The sequence below is a fragment of the Pezoporus wallicus genome, unplaced genomic scaffold (genome assembly GCF_028554395.1).
Source record: "Pezoporus wallicus isolate ANWC-B61680 ecotype Strahan unplaced genomic scaffold, APGP_CSIRO_Pwel_v1 contig_8388, whole genome shotgun sequence".
Taxonomy (NCBI): domain Eukaryota; kingdom Metazoa; phylum Chordata; class Aves; order Psittaciformes; family Psittacidae; genus Pezoporus; species Pezoporus wallicus.
This window is the reverse complement of record NW_026641203.1, coordinates 522,277-533,845: the sequence shown is the minus strand read 5'-3', so window position 1 is coordinate 533,845 and position 11,569 is coordinate 522,277.

The window sequence follows — 11,569 nt, the reverse complement described above, 5'->3', positions numbered from 1 at the left end:
TACAAATCTATCCCAATAAACAAAAAAACCCCAAACATTAAATTGTGAAACTGTGTGGACTGGTAACTCATTAAACAGCATTCCATATTGTTAGGCCAGCACTAGCTGTAATGCAAATGAAATTGCAGGGTTCTTTAGAAATCACGTTAATGAATGAAGGATGTTGTTATCTCACACATGGATGATAATTCCGTGGCAAGGGAAAATTGCACATCCTTTCCCTCTGCCTCGCACTGCCAGCTAATCACTCTTAGCAGAGGGCACTGGGGATTCCCATGTGCTGGAGTGCCGCCAGCAGCAGGATAATGCAGATGAACTGGAATAGAAGGACAGGATTTGGGAAATTTCAGGAGGATATCCATTCTCAGCAAAATGTCAGCACTCATTGAAATTCAGGCAGGTCAAATCCTGTTCTCTAATGAGCCAAATGCTGATTGCTGCCATTGCCATAGCAGCACAATGATGTTCAGGCCCTTCCTTTGCTCCACATCAGATACTAAGTGAAAGACAGGCTCAATAGATTGTTAATATATTTGCTGTCCAGGCAGGTCAAATAGTAATTAGCCTCATGCTCATTGCTGCAACTTGGAGAGCTGATTCAGTATCTACCATGCACCTACAGTTTGATCTGGTAACTACCATGCAGGGGAGGTGATAAAGGTGTGCAGAGCATCCCAGGAAAGGAAGGAGACAGGTTGAACAGGCACCTCTGAATATGGTGGACCCTGCTGTAGGAAGCACCCTGCATACAGGAATTGCTGTGGGCAGTGAGGCAACCTAGGACAGATAAGGCAGACTCCAACACCAGCCCTGGCTTTGCAGTGTCAGCCAGACCTCATGTGCAGCTCCAGCCTTGCCTAATGGATGATTATAATTACTTCTTTCAGAGTTTCATTACTGCTATGGCAGCAATCCCATAGCAGTTTTCCTTTCCTTTTCTGGAAAGGTTGGAGTTGCCAGTTTGTTTTCTGCAGGGCTGCTTCTCTCTGGCAGAGACATGAAGATCCTCCGTGCCTTGGTACCATCCTTGATGCAGCACTATAAACTGGGAGAGAGAGGGAGGGCAACTTCCCCTCCAGGCAAAGCTGCTTTCTCTGTCCCCTTTTGTGTGGAAGATTTCTGTGCTTTTAAGGATGAGCTGATGGCAATTTTTGTTTGTGGAACAACTGGAGGCACTAAGAACATATTTCCCTCTTGCTCCAAGCACATTTTAGCCTTTAAGGTCTATGGTATTTTACAGACTGAGGGAGAGGAATTTGCAGCCCCATCCCCAGGCTGGCAAACCTGATACTCCTTTGTCATTTGAATGCCTGTTGAAAATCTGCTTGGCTGGCCTGCCTGTGGGATTAGGATTGGGAACTATCACTCTCCAGGGAGGCGAAAGGTGTGGAACAAAGGGCTTTTCCTACAGCCCTCCACAGGTCACTGTCTCAGTAACACTGGTTTGGCTGATTATATTATAATAATATAAAAGCAATTATATATATGAAGAGGCATTGAACATTAAGCTCTAGTACTGATCAACTTTAAAACTAGATACTCAAGGTAAATCTGGTCAAATTTTACCAAGAACATAGTGAAAAGCAAGCTTAGTTAACATGTGTAAATGTCAGTTAGTCAACCAGTAGTCAATGTTACATGTGATATTTTTGTTTTAAAACATACCATGTAACTGCAAAACACTGAAGAGCACTGGAGGGATTCTGGCACTAAGTTTTTCATGGTTTCTAACAGGAAGAACTGCCTCTCTTTTAAAATCTGTGTACAGGACTGAATGGGCACATTAAACATCTCTGTGAATGCTCCATGGGACGGGGTATAGGGCAGCAAAGCCATTGCATGCATTCTGAGCTGGAAAGGCTGCAGCTATATCTGGGCAAAGTACTTGGCTCTTTAGGCAGATATTCCTCCTCTGCCCTATGTTAGAAGATGCTTGCAAGATTTCATGGAAAATTCCAATAACTATTCCATGATTCTATGAATATTCTGCTGGCTTTCTCTTGCTGAATGTTTCTGTAAAGACAGGGACTATGTGCAGCAGGGGCCTGTTTTCCTTTGGCTTTGACAGCCCCTTGCTCTGCTGTCCCAGTCTCTTCAGGTGCTTGGTGGACCAAAGATGAACACTATGCTCTTAACTAATAACAATGGTTTTATGGTGACACGCTGGTGTTCACGCTGGCCAAAAAAGAAGAGAATGAAAACATGAGACTCGCTGCACTTTCATTCCCCACATCTCAATATGGATTATAATGATTTCCTTAGTGCACAAGGCTTCTCTTAATTTAACTCCACTTCTATTTTCTGAGGAGTTAACAAAATAAACAGCAGATTCAATAATAAACCTTCCTGCTCCCAGCTGTTGAAATGATCTGGCAGTCTGGAAGAGCACCAGTGGAACAGATTTATCTATTGCAAACTGAATTTCATCATACATACATAGGGTCTGGACTCTGTGATCAAGGACTCTCCTGATGCACAGGAGTTTAGGCACAGAGTTAGAGGCTGACAGCATAAATTGCACTTGACCAAACCTTGATCAAGACTGCAAACTGCCTCTCTGGACCCTGAGGCCCATATGTTTGGTCTGGATTCTTTATTATCTGCAAAAAACTCTCTTAAAGAAGAAAAGACAACCCTTGGAGTGATCCATGGTGGCTATTCAGTCATCATCTCCAAACCCATCACATATTGTCGTTCATTGAATGTTTGAAAAGCAATGTGTGTGAGTAGAGAATATTCATCAGTAAAGCAGCAAGTGGATTTTCCAGTCTTTCTTCCCCACCGCAGGTAGCTGGTATGCCTCATCATAAGAACAGCATATCTCCTCATTTTCTCTGTGTAATACATGTATTTTCTCTAATGTTTGAGACATGACAGTGGTCAACAAAGCAAATTTAGGTCACATGAGCTTACGTTAAGGTTTAACACATGGCCCTGTACCAGGTAAAAGCAATAGTGTCGCGCTGCAGAAAGCACCTCGGCATGTTTTGTGCAGTTAGGGAAGGAGCTGTACCCAGCCACAGGCAATCAGCAGGGCTCCTGCCCTCACTTTACATCGGTTCCAGTGAACAGCAATACTAATGTTCTGAGGCCACCTGCTGTTACTTTTAAAAGCTACATGTTAATGCATAGGGCACCGTCCAAGAGAGCAGTCTATTCCTAACGACCAGAAAGTATTCCTGGTGGTCCTTAAGGACGTCAAGATACATCACAAACAGAAATTCCTCTGCTTTGCCATTGCTTTATGCCTATAATAATCCCCAGCTTGTTAATATTATTTTTCATGGAAAATAATTATTACCATCTTGATAATTTTTTACTTCATTAACATCTTTTGGAATCTCTGTAAGAATGCTCTCACAAGCCCCAGATCCTCCCAGAGCTTCCACTTTCAAGTACTCAGGAGGAGTCTAGATGAACAGAGTGAAATCCTAGCTCCACTGACTCACAAGCAATTATTTGCCTTTGTATCAACAGAGCTAAGTTAGGTTTTTTTCTCTCAGTTCATCATAACTGGAATTTGCTGACTCCATGCTGTTAAACCCATCTGCTGCCTCAAGCCTGGGCTTTGAGCACAATGAATAAAAGAGGGAAAGGAAGAAAAAAAAGGAGGAAGAGAATCAGAAGCTGTTACCCACAATATGTCCTATGCTGAAAGCCTCAAGCTGAGCCTCTGGAGGTCAACCACTGCAGCACGAATGAAACAAAAGCTGAAACTCCAGGCAGGACAGTCTTCTGCCTGTTGCTAATAGCATATTTATATGTGTATATAAATATACATATGTATATAAATATATATATGTAAATATATGTGTATCTATATACGATATATACGTATTTACATATACTAATACCAGTGATTACTAATACTAATTCAGTTGGCTCTTACACAGTGACTTCCTTTCATTTACACATTTGTTAAACATTCTCAGCTGCTATTTGGGCATGGGCTCCCAGTTCTTGTGACACAGGTTTCATTTGTCTTCCCCTTAAACAGGGTCAGTTGGATGCTCACCCTTCTCTTTCAGTTTCATCTAGCAAGCAATGGGACACTGAAGTCTGCTAACACCAGTCCCTCTCACCAGCATCAGCTTATCAAGTCTCCAGTGAATCAATCGATCAATCAATCAATCAATTATCAATCAGTTAAGACATCTTTTTTTGTCCATTTTACTCCACTAAAGCACTCTTCTGCCTAAACCATACCCTTTAGAAACCTAATGGAATCTGTTTTCCCAAAGTTACCTCCCCTCAATTTGCTGTACCTCACTGGCAAGCTGTAGCTTGACTGATAGCAGGTCTTATACAGAACCTCTGCTGCTGGGTACAGCCTACAAATCCTAAGAGAGAAGTTATATAGCATGTTACACAGAGCTGCAATCACCCATCTCCAAGGAAGATGAATACAAACTGAGGCAGGTGTGTCGTCACATTCCTTTTAACATATGTAAAGTAATACAGATATAGAAAATAGTAATTTAAAACCTTATTGTAATGAGTAACCATATTTACTGAAGTCTGAGAAAGTCACTTTTAGGGACTGAAAATCTTAAGTTCTATATTGATTTCCTCACTGATTGTTAAACAATACCTTAATATGATGGTATAAGAGGCAGTGGTTAAGGAGTGGCTGGTTACTTTGATATATGCACTCACTTTCCTTACCATCAATGCAAAATGATCAGAAGCAGCTTGCCTTGAATCATTTTTCCCTTTTAGTAAAAATTGTTACAAACTTTCTCCCCACCTCAGCTGTGAGGATTTCCAGGATGATGCTGAATTCAGACAGGAATGGCATCTCGAGCGTGAATGACTGGTATTATCAAGTGTAAACCCATTGTGGTAGTTTAAGCCATTAAATTGCTTCATCCAGTCTCTGAACTCACTGCAGGGTGTCAAACTGAAGATCAACCTAGTCACCACAAACAAGAATATACAGACAGAATGATCAGGACTGCTTAGTATCCTTAACTCATCCAAGCTGCTTTTTAGCGCAGCCAACAGCAGAGTTACACATGTAAATCCAAGAACAAGGTGGTTACACCAGACAGGGAACACACAGAATGGGACAGTAACTCATAAGGAACAGTGGCTGGAAAAGTGTTTTACAGACTGCTTAGACAGACTGCTTGGACAAACAGATGGGGTGTTACAAAGAACCAACATCATGTCTGAATCTATAGTCAGGGCAATAATCAGTAGACATATTCAGACTGCATTTTTCCATTGCTTATTTGGGATACATTAACTCAGCACTGGAGTTCTGTACCCCTTCAGGATTACTTCTTACAATCTGTAAGTGATCAATAAAGAGCCACAGAAATATTTGAGGGCTGAAGGAAATTCTTCTCTGGGACCAAATTAATGAGCTCAGTATGTTTAGCTTGTTAAAACATAACCTGACAAATTTCTTATTTCCAATCTGTAAGACCATCACAGAGGAATACTGAGCTTTAAAGAATTAGAGAGAAAGTAATAAGAAGAATCAATGCCAGAAGATGGAAACGATCTTTGGCAAATAAAGTATTAGGCAGAACTTCTTATATTTTAGGTGATTAACAAAAGGAACGAACCAGCAAGGGAAGGAATGGGTTCTCTGTTCCCTGGTATCTTCATATTTGGACAAGCTGTCAGTCTGGAAGTTTTTCTTTAGTTTAGCACAAGGCTTGCCCATGCATACCTGGGTGAAATACAGTGGCCTGTGTTATGCAGGGCCTAGTGAATCACTGAGGATTTTGCCTTATACCCCTAGAATTGTGTCTTCTCTTTCCTCCATCTCCAGATTGCCTGCATAAACACTGAGTATAGGAAACATGAGCAATTCAGACCAGTCATCATTATTCATCTTGTCCACAGGCCCTCTCCTTGAGCGCAGGCTGCAGTGATCTATTTGAACATCAGGATGCAGCTAACAGACAAGATCTCCCTTATCTTACACTCATTTGGCATACACTTTTCACATGTTACAAAGATGCTGTGCAAGCGCTGTTGCAGACCTGAAAGGAAGCAACATTATAGTGGATGCACATTTCTTTACTGTTGTCCTTTATCCTCATTACACTGAAAAATTTAAACCATTTCATGATCACTGTGGTCAAGATATCCACCTACCATCATATCCCCGAGCAGTCCTTCCCTATTCACAAATAGCAAGTCTAGGAGGGCATCTTTCCTAGTTGGCTGAGTACTTCTGACAAGAAGTTACCTCCTATGATCTTCAAGAATTTCCAGGACCTGCTTATCACAGCAGCGTGATATTCCCAGATGATGTCTGAGAAGTTAAAATCTCCCATAAGGACAAAGGCTACTAATCCAGAATTTTCCCCTGTCTGTCTATAGAATAGCTCATCTGTGGTTACATCCTTGATGGGTGATCAGTAGTAGACACCCACTACCACACCTCCTTTGTTTTCTATCCCCACTAACTGTAAGGGCTGTGCAATCAAACTTCTCCCTCATGTATAATGCTACACCTTCTGCTTTGCCTGCCTTATCTATCCTTCCTGAACAGCCTGTAGCCCTCCATCCCAGCATTCCAATCATGGGGCTGGAGAAGACTCTCTTTTCCAATGGGAGGAGAATTTCCCATGTTTTTCTCATGGCTTTCTTCGTCTATTAACTCCAGAAGAAAGTAGAATGAAGGTTGCATCCATATATAGATTTAAATGCTTATACAAGTGTAACACAAATTACGTGTACGTACAGCCACATATTTTAAGTTCCTCTGTTACAGAAGGTCCAAATAAACCGCAATACACACAGTTGTGTTAACAGCCAAAATTTCATGACAAGCCATGTATAGATCATAAAGTTCTTTGATTGTCAGTTTCCTGCCTTGAAAACCAACTGTTGACTTATGGATGTCAAATTGTGCAAAGTTTGCAAGACAGCTAGTCTATTCAGTTTTCCATTTTAATTCTGCAGCAGTCTGCCAGTGAAGAGTCTTTATATCAGCTGTTGACGTAAGAACAATTGATGTTAATGAGAAATAACTTTCATCTCCTCATAATTAATACTCCCCAGTCATACACAATAGCACAACCAACAACCAGGCTGACATTTGCTTCAACCCATTTCCAAACTTTTTACCTATGATAATTATATCTAGAGAACAAACCTACTATCCATGGACAGTGTGTGTGCTATTTTACACAAGTCATTGCCAAACTAAGGGGGAAAAAAACCTATCAATCTAGCTTAGTTGTCAATTTACCATGCTCTTGTTTATTTTGTCAGCAGTTTAGTCTCTACTATAGTTAGTCTATGCATAAAAATAAACTTTTAATGTCAGTTCTTCTACAAGGAGGAATGCTGAAAAGAAATTTCACTTCTTTTTCAATCAGTTCGCATCTTTGTTAGAACATTTCCTAGGAAGCATTCATGCACAGTGTGCCTGGGTATGTGTGTGGCCTTTCAATATAAAAAATGAGCTTATAAGAAAGATAGAGACTTTTCACGAGGGCCTGCGGTGGCAGGATAAAGGGCATCGGTTTTAAACTGAAAGGGAGTGGATTTAGATTGGACATTAGGAAGACATTTTTTACAATGACGGTGGTGAGGCTACCCAGAGGAGTTGTGGATATTCCATCCCAGTCAGTGTTCAAGGTCAGGTTGGACAGGGCTTGGAGCAACCTGGTCTAGTGGAAGGTGTCCCTGCCCATGGCAAGGGGTTGGAACTACATGGTCTCTAAGGTTCCTTCCAGTCCAAACCCCTCTATGATTCTGCGGCACTCCATGTATGTGTGTATAAATAAACTAATCAAAACTACTTGCCAAGGGAATTGGTTGGGTCACCATCCCTGGAGATACTTAAAAGATGTGTAGATACAGCCCTTAGGGCCACAGTTTAGTGGTGGACCTAGCCTTGTTAGGTTTATGCTTGGACTTGATGATTTTAAAGGTATTTTCCAACCTAAATAATTCTATGAGTTTATGAATGCAGAATAAAGAGACAACAGAGCATTATTATTCTCTAAGAAAAGGGCAGTGTCTGTAAATGTGGGGGTGGTTAGGTGCAGCCTTTATATTCATGACTCCCACTAGTTTTTTTGCATGTTTATTTCAGCTTGAAAGTTGTATTCTTATTCTTAGAATGTGATAAAGTTCCCTTTCAGGTGAGTTGACCACTTGTATTCTGTGGTGATCATTACAGCAATTTTCTGCCCACTGCTGGTATTTTAACAGAGAAGGCCAAAACTGCTACCAATTACATCCTGTGCAACCCCTTTGACTTCAGTAAGATTGCAAGGACTATAAATTAGTGCAAAAATTGGTCCAACCTTTGTAGTCTTCTTTCGGGAGCATGTAATACATGCACCGGTACAAGAAAAAAGGCATGTATTTGGTAGAAGAGCAACCACCTGGACTCCTTAATAGCAGTATGAATACAATAAGTCACTTGAAAAATCAATGTCCTTGGATTTTCTTGCACAATTGAAAGTGTCATTGAAAGTGGCATGATTCATAACTACTCAAGTCCTGTAGTTCTGTAGTTTTACAAAGAGCCTTTATACATTAACTTGGAATAAGGGATGCTAAAAATGAATAAGTGCTGCTTAGGGTTATTTTTATTAGAATAGATCACAATAATTAGGCCTGATATGCAGGGGAGGAGAAGTTTCTCTTGAATGCTCCACTCTGCAGTGCATTATTAATTTTCTCATTCGTTCCTTTTTAGCTCATTAGCTTTCAAATGTTATAGTTTAATGCTGAGGAGAAGCTAGAAGTGTCTGTTCACTTTTCCATCCATTTCAAGCCATCTCACAATCATTGTCACGATTAATGCATATTGTCATGGTACCCACTCCATGGCTGGGGTGCTATTGCCACAGCTTGTGGTGATGAGAAAAAATGAACCCTTGAAGAGAGATTTCTTTCTGTACCATTTTAGGACATTTTAAGGTTAAAGTGAATTAAAAAAATTATTAAAACTCATGTAACATTCACTTTCTAAATGCAAACAGAGAGGATTGGGGAAGAAGTATGCAGTGGTGAGATTACAACATATGATGACTGACCTCAGTTCCCTCAGCTGGTCCTCATCACACTTGTGCTCCAGGCAGTCTCACCTTGTGAGATGGAGGAGCCCGACTTTTCATTCCTTTCCTCTGACAGCTAGTTATTATAGCACCAGGGCTTGGTTCACCAGGACCTTGAACCTTGTCCAGTGCTTTAGTCAACAAAAATGCATTAAAATGATAGAGTTTTAAATTTAATTGTTACATGAATGCATAACTAAAGGAAGAGCCAGACTGTGAATATCTTCATTGTCCAAATGCTGATATTTTATATGGAGCTCTTCATACTACAGTGCCATATTGTCTATGGAAAACACATGTTAGCAGATAAGACCTGCAATAAGCAACTGCATCTACTCTTTGTAGGCAGCAAACTCAAAAAGGAAGAGTATTGGAATACAAATGCAAGTATTGTGGGCTTGCATGCACAATACCAGATATCCCTTCAGGAACTTTGAGCTGTTACCTTCATTTTGCAGGATACCCCTTTGATTAAGGAATCACTAGGCTCACACTTTTGGAAGGGATCTCCCATATGAGATCGTACATTTTGTGGCCTGAGGCTGTAAACAATTTTTTATGCTGTTCTTTTGCTATACACCATGCACTGAATGTCACAGAGCTGTTGTCAACTGACATACAATTTCTTATGCATAATTTCTCAGCCTACCTGTAATACTCCCTACGTCAAAGAAGACTCTGTTAGAATCACAGCAGAAAGTGTCTCCCTCCACCACTGTGCTAAGGATTAGAAGTACCAGGAACTGTTTTTTTTTTTAAGGAGAAAGCTGAAATATGTCAATTGTCTGAGAGCACTGTGGCCCTGCGTTTATTTGTTAAGAGTGCACTGCTGAAAGTATTATACAGGATAAGGAAATATTTCCATGCAGGTAAGGTTTCTCCCACACGGTGAAAAGCGCATGACTCACTTCATGTTAATCACACAGTATTTTTGTAGCAGTACATGATGGCAATTTCTTCAGTTCTTGTCAGTAATTTACCTTCCTAATGATGTGAAGGTGTTGAAAGGGAACCAAGAATCAATAGATGTTGAAAGTCATTGAAATCTGAAATGTGAACCTAATGATGAATCTCTTCAGCTTTACACTTTCTGCCATGCTCTCCCCACCCACTCAAATCCCTTTTAGAAACCTCCAATTATTTTAATCCCTCCTTAACAGAGTTCTCATAAGGGCTTCTCTGCCACATCTACCTTGCTCACAAAGCACAACGCGAAGTATGGCTCTGCCCCTGATAACGCGTGGTGAGACACCACACTCAATGTATGGGATAGACACCATAGTGTCCTGTGCAGCACAGCAACTTTTTTCCCATCAAGACATAAACTTTACATGCACCGCATCGTACTGTTGGGGAAAACAGCTTATTTCCGCCTTGCTGAAAGCTGTGGAAAGTTGCAAAACTTTACACTTTTAGAAGAAGTTGGGGAGAAGGTCTGCTGCTTTTCTGGTCTACACCTTTCACTCCTCTTCATGTCTTCACAACAGCATTGCCGCCAGCAAGTACCCTCTTTTCCATGCCCAGGTTTTGGTTTTTATTTCTAATAAGAAAATATCTAACAAAATACCTTATCACCTGCTTCCCTGATCACAGACATCATGTCTGAAGTCCAGACTACTTGCCATATTGCACAAGTTGCCATAAAATCTGCACTCTATCCCTTTTCTCCAAAATAATGGAAAGCTTCTTAATGGTTCCTTTGGAGAGCTGATGATTTGGCTCCTGAGTCTGACTGTACCTGTGGTTTATCTGCTGGAAGCACAGTGGCCTCAGGTGCTGTATCAGATCAGATCAATATGCCTGTTGACAGAAACAAACCTGTAAGTATTGACATGGTTCTGTTGCCGGAGGCTTTCCTTACAATTTTATAAGCCGCACCTATTCATTGTCATCCTTTCTCTTCAACTACTGCTGCTTCAGCTTCATGGATCAGTCTTGAATAGAGCTATGTTTCCATCAGGCATAACAGTAACAGCTGATTGCTGCCAAAAAGGGGGAGACTCATTTCTTCCTCCTAGCCACATGTTTCTGCTGCTTACCTTCTGCTAGCCATTTCTGGAGCTCCTTAGCTTTTAATCACCCAGTAAACATGGTGGATATTCTTTTGCTGTCATGGCAAGCCGGGTGGATCACAGTGTACTCCAGTGAGCACACAGCCATTGTGCTCTCCTACAAGAGCGAGTACATGGTTTGGAGCAGAGGAGGTGAAACAAGGCTTGCCCTATTTGATGGATGTGTTTGAATCAGCTTGGACGTCTGCTGAACATCTTGCAAGTGTACTATGACTTCTCAACAGAGGCACCTTATTACATGACTTTGAGTCCACTACCTGGAGATGGTAGTCAGGATGTGTCTCTGGATACATCCTCGTTAGGAACTGGAATGCAATGCAGAGATACAGAGCAATGGATTTGCTACTCCATGCCAGGCACCAGCACAACCTTTCTTCCAGCATGCTGTGTGAACACCAGGGTACCTTGCTTCCTTAGAGTGACAGCGCATCTGTTTGCAAAGCAGCTGGCTTCAAAGAA